General features: G+C 35.6%; 1 pseudogene; it reads left to right on the top strand.

The window, feature by feature from the left end:
* The first annotated feature begins 2,038 nt into the window (after positions 1 to 2,038).
* LOC114146243 (E3 ubiquitin-protein ligase TRIM47-like) lies at positions 2,039 to 3,028 on the top strand (annotated as a pseudogene).
* The last annotated feature ends 2,844 nt before the right edge of the window (positions 3,029 to 5,872 follow it).

The raw sequence follows: 5,872 nt of genomic DNA, 5'->3' as shown, positions 1-5,872 counted from the left end.
TAAATTACAGTTGCTAAACAAGCATTATTTTTCATGCAGAAAAAAAACAAAAACTTAAACATTTCATTCAGAGTCAGACTGTAAACCATATTACCAGAAATTTAAACTGAGAAGCCCAGAATTACTTGTAGCAAAGAAAAACTACTACATTAAAATCTCACTTTCAACATATCCAGAGTTTTACCATGAGTGAAAGAGAAAACACCTGATTTAATGAAGGCTCTGTTAGCTAAAGTAAATAATGCAGAACTGTCCAACAAATGCACAGACATCCTGCCACTGTAAAAAAATGTGGGAAAATGGAAAATGTTTGTTGCAAAGTAAATATCTTGGCACTTAAGAGCCTCTTCCACATCAGCCAATATTCATTAGTGCACTGGTAAAGATAAGCCTGAGCAAAGTAGTTCCATTACTAAACCTTGTAGGGAATAAAGCAGGTCTGCAATTTATTTTAGCTTTTAAAAACATGGATTTCCACAGAGAAAATGTGAGCACTGTGTTAATTTATAATAACTCAAAATATCCTATTAATTGTTTGATCCTCTTTTTGTATTTTGATGTCTGTAAAAATATACAAGTTAACCTTAGGAAACTTTTGCTGCCTTGTTAATTGTTGTTATGGAATATAATTTACCACTACATCCTATAAATAGTTGTCAATATATAATGCCCAGATAAATTTATGAAGGTTCTTTTTAAACAAGCAAATTCAAGAAACCTGAAAAAATAAAACATCACTCACTTATAATAACTCAAACCTCACGGATTCCTTGACACACCCTTTGAAACCTTAGTGAGGTGTGTCCAATCCCTATATTTGATGTCTGATGGTCAAGAAAGAAGTGGTAATTCTACTACCTGTCTTCTACCTTTTTTTCCTTCAGGTCAGTATTTTCTTCCAAGTGAGAATTTCATTGAGGAAATACATCCAAAAAGTCTTTAAATGGTTCATTAATGAGAACTTTGCCAAGACAAAATACATAAGTTGAAATTATGATTGTGAATGGAAATATCATAGGCTATTATTTCCAGGGGTTCTACTTATAGCTTTAACTTTGAAATATGGTCAGTTGTGTAGTAGCATGGGAGCCTTTAACTATTCTTGTTCCACTGGCAGCAGCTTTTAAAGAGACAAAGGTATAATGGCAGTTTTTTCCAGTGTACTGGGGAGTCAAAATCAGATTTAATTAACATTCTATTCTAAGTTACCATCGCAGCTCTCCCTCTCACTATTATGTGGCTGTTACTCATCTCATAGCTTTGCAGTTGCATGAGAATTCTGTAAATGATAGGAGGGGCAACAGTTCTGACTCCAGAAATGAAACTTAAAATTGTGAAAGAAGCAGCAGCAAATTCAGGTGTGTCTTTCTGTCTGTGAAAAGATCCAATGGTGTCCATCAGGTTTTGTTCAACAGACTTTGGTGAGTCCTTATCATCACATTGATTGGTTGATTGAATATCCATTGATACTAATTATTAGTGGCACTCTGATCATGTCCTGTTGTTTTTACTGTGATTCTGATTACAACAAAAACAGGCTGATTTACACACAAATACACTGATGAAGGTAACTAATGTAGAGCGGTCGGGAGTAAAGTAGATGAAGTGTGTGATTGTATTTCAGCTTCTTAGAACTGTTTATTGATCCATATTTTAGCTGTTTCACAATAAGAAACTAAATAGCTGCAAAAAAAGAAAAAATACTTTTATTGTAACAATATGGAGCTTTAAACAGCAGAATTACTTGAGGTGTTTTACATAATATAATATTCTAATAATGTCAATGGTAAAGGAGTGAATGAAAGACTTAAAATACCATGAAGCAGAGAATCCAGAATAACCAATTTTAAGGAACTCAGTGTTTTGCAGCCTTGCACAAAACGTTTTGCTCAGCTGCAAAACTTGAAATTAGTCAGTGTCAACTCCAAAAATCATATTTTTTTAACAGTGTGGTCTAGATATATTTGTAATATATATTTTTGCGTATCGTCAATTCATTAATATCAGCATTTTTTTCTTAATCACTCAGACTGCAAGCATGTCGTCTGCAAGCTGTCTCCTCTCTGAAGAGCAGTTTCTGTGCTCCATCTGTTTGGATCTGTTTAAAGATCCACTCACCACACCATGTGGACACAATTTCTGCAAGAACTGCATTACCCAGCATTGGGATGTAAATCACTGTTCTGAGTGTCCACTGTGTAAGAGGGACTTTGGTGCAAGACCTGAGCTAGAAATCAACACCTACATCCGTGAGATGGTTGCTCAGTGCCTGTGGCAGTAACTCAGAGCAACAAGCTGCCAAACCAGGAGAAATTCCCTGTGACCTGTGCTCTGAAACCAAACTGAAAGCCCTAAAATCCTGCCTGGTGTGTCTGCTCTTCTACTGTGAGACTCACCTAGAGCCTCATCTGACAGCGCCAAGACTGAAGAAACATCAGCTGATGGAGCCTGTGGAAAATCTAGAAGAAATGTTGTGTAAGAAGCATGATAAAACTCTAGAACTGTTCTGCAAGACTGACCAGACATGCATCTGCTGCCTCTGCTCGGTTTTAGTCCACAAGAGTCACCAGTTTGTCCCTCTTAGCCACCAATATGAAGCAGTTAGGGTAGAGTTGAAAAAGATGGAACCTGAACTTAAGAAGAAAATCCAGATTAATAGACTGAAAGTTCAAGCGATCAAAGAGGCTATAAAAATTGTAAAGATGCTGCAGATGGAGATAAAACAGAAGGTGTTCAGGTCTTCACTGCTCTGAAGGTGTCTGTTGAGAAAGCCTTAGAGGAGCTAATAAACGAGATAGAAGAGAAACAGAAAACTACAGAGAGACAGGATGAAGTCTTCATCAAAGACCTGGAACAGAAAATCTCCGAGTTGATGAAGAAGAGCTCTGAGGTTAAGGAACTCTCACAGGCTGAAGGCTACCTCAGCCTCCTCCAGAGTTTCTATTCCCTAAAAGCTGCTCTACCCACCAAAAACTGGACAGAGATCAGCATCCACCCACCTTCACCCTGGCATCAGCATTTTGGGTGAGCAGCAGGTGCCAGACATTTTGTTTAGCTCTAAGTCCATAATAACAGCTCAGATTTTTGCATGCATCTTAGTCTTTACCCCATTGAGTGTAGTTTTTAATTTCTAATCTTGACTTTTGGGAACCATAAACAATGACTTCTATTTCTCTGTATTGGGATAGAGGAAATGTTCAGTCATAGAGTCATTTAGACATAATCACTCGGACTGCAGTGCATTGTCCGAGCGATGCTGACAGAAATATAAAGTTGATATTTTAGTGCAGTATAATGTGAGCCAGTGGGATCATATATATGTTAAATAAAATTGTGATCAGAGAGCATTGAGAGATCTCAAATACGGTCTTTGTTTGCCTTGATTTATAATACCAGAAGACACAAAGCAGACCCAATCTGCTAAATAAAACCTAAACAACAGTGCTGAAAAATCTCCAAACTTTCCTTAACATAACTCATATATTTGTTACTATCAACTATATGAAACACAGAACTGAGATCCTGTAAAACAAGACAGAAGGCGATGCAACGCTATTAAGTCTGATATCAACAAAGCCTTGCCATTGAAGACACAATGTTGTAAAAAGCCTAACTGGGAATAATAAGAGATCTTTTATCACAAAAGGAGTACTTGTTATTATTACTTATGATTTACTTATTATTATGGCATCCAGAATACACTTCTTTAAAAACACATTTATTCACTACAGTTTTGTGGGCATGTGGAAAAATGATCAGAATGAAGAGAAATACTTATATCTACAATAATAAAGGTTCAGGCCTCGTTATAAAAAAATAAAAAATATGGAGATCATATTCATTTAATAGAAATATATGTATCTTACAGTTGAATAATGAACAATGACCTTGATGAGCCCAACATGTATTGTATGTATGTATTGTATTATGTATTTACTGTATGTGGGGCCAAACATAAATATAAAAGGGAAGCTTTAATAAAAGTTAGAAATAAAAATATGTTTTGAGATGAAAAGTGCTAATTTGCTTTTACAAAACTTCACACTGGCTGTAGAATGCAAAAATTGTTTTCCTTTTTTGTTAAAAAGTATAAAAACCAATGCCTTTTTAAATAAATTACTGCTGTAATGGGAAATGTTCTGATTCATTTTCATCCAATTCTTTTTCAGAACCATATGAGAGTCTGTTTTCTTAGTCAGGGACATTCATGCTCTGTTTAATGGTATCACTTGTTTGGAACTCGGAGTCCTCTCACACACATCACTAATGGTCTATACATATCACAGTCATGAATATGCATTCATACCTTGGCTGGCAGTTTCAATAACAACCACAAAATAAAAAAAGAACAGAGTTTCTGTTTGTAATTGGTTGTCATCAGAAGCAATGTGCAAATATCAAGTTTGTCTAGATTTGAACTGCACTGCAGTGTCTACTTTTGTTTTGTTTTTTACGTATCAATGGACTTTAATTAGACAGCAGTCAACTAAATTAGATGGCTGGCCTTACAAACTATGCTATAGCTTCATACGTTGTGTATTAGTGCATTGAAACATACCATCTCCAAAAAGTTATGTTTTACCTTCTGTGCATGTTTGAATAAAAAATTGTTGAAATGCTGTTGTGATAAAGAGGAGGTATGTTAAATATGCGCGGTATCAGAAACAATTAAGGCACTAGAAGAAACAAAACACAGCCACAAATTTGAACAACTGTGACCATTAATCATACATCAAACACACCCAAAAGAAAACTTTTTTATTTTAAGTCAAAGCCCTGTCAGCACACAATGATGGAAAACAATAAAGATGTTATCCACCACACAGAACCCTGACAGCTATAAAGCTGTCATTATATGATCATGAAGTCATTTCCATGCCAAACTTGAAAGCATATTATTATCATTAAACAGCAACAGTAAAATGTCAATCAATGCCAGGCCATTATTGCCTCACATTTATTGCCAGAGATACCCACATGCCCTGTCTTTTTTTCCTCATCTGTTTTTCGTCATGATCCTTATAATCACCTCTGTGTGTGCCACTGGTCTGTGGCTTCCTCAAACCTTTTCATTTTGATTTTATGGATAGTCCAAGTAAAATAGGTTATGCTCAGACAAACACTGAGATTTGATATCAGTTTTATTCTACTGACACTACAAACTATAAACAAACATTAAATGAAGTAAGCAGAATAGGACACAAGAACAACGAAAGATTAAACACAACGCAGTCTATTAAAACAAACAAGGTCAAACTAAATCTCATTGATGTTGGAAGCCAAAAAAAAAAAAAAATGGGATTTTAAAAAGTAGGAGCATAGAGTGTCTCTAAGTTACAGAATTAGGTTATCTTCAGTTGAGAAACAGAAGAAAACCTGAACTTCCTCCTAGACCTTTGTACCTATAGGGGCTGCTGTTTTACCTACCTTAGGGATTGAGAAGGTAACCAGGAATAAAGAAAGTTATAAAACATTACATGATTTTGTGTGGGGCAAAATCATGTAATGTTTACAAATTAAAATAGGAAATTTTAAATAAACCTGACAATGCACAGGCAACCAGTGGAGTGAGGCCAAACCAGGCGTGATGGGTTCGGTTTTTAAATCGGACCTTAAAATTTGACAAAAACTATCACATCTGTTTAAAACACTGCAAAGCATTGAAAACCAACTCCATGATAAAATGATGTATGAAACATCATAAAAGAATGATTGACCAAGTTTTTATAGCCCTTTGAGAGAACAACACAGCTTGCTACACTCCACTCAGATAGCAGAGCTACGGCTTCTGTTGGAAACAAGATAACTGTACAAAGAACATACCCCTAGCAATGTTTTCAACAGAAGTTGAGTTGTGAAGTTCACTTATTAA

Source organism: Xiphophorus couchianus, chromosome 6 (genome assembly GCF_001444195.1).
Source record: "Xiphophorus couchianus chromosome 6, X_couchianus-1.0, whole genome shotgun sequence".
In the NCBI taxonomy this organism is placed as follows: Eukaryota; Metazoa; Chordata; class Actinopteri; order Cyprinodontiformes; family Poeciliidae; genus Xiphophorus; species Xiphophorus couchianus.
Note: the sequence above shows the minus strand (reverse complement) of the source record. Positions and strands in the feature narration are given on the sequence as shown.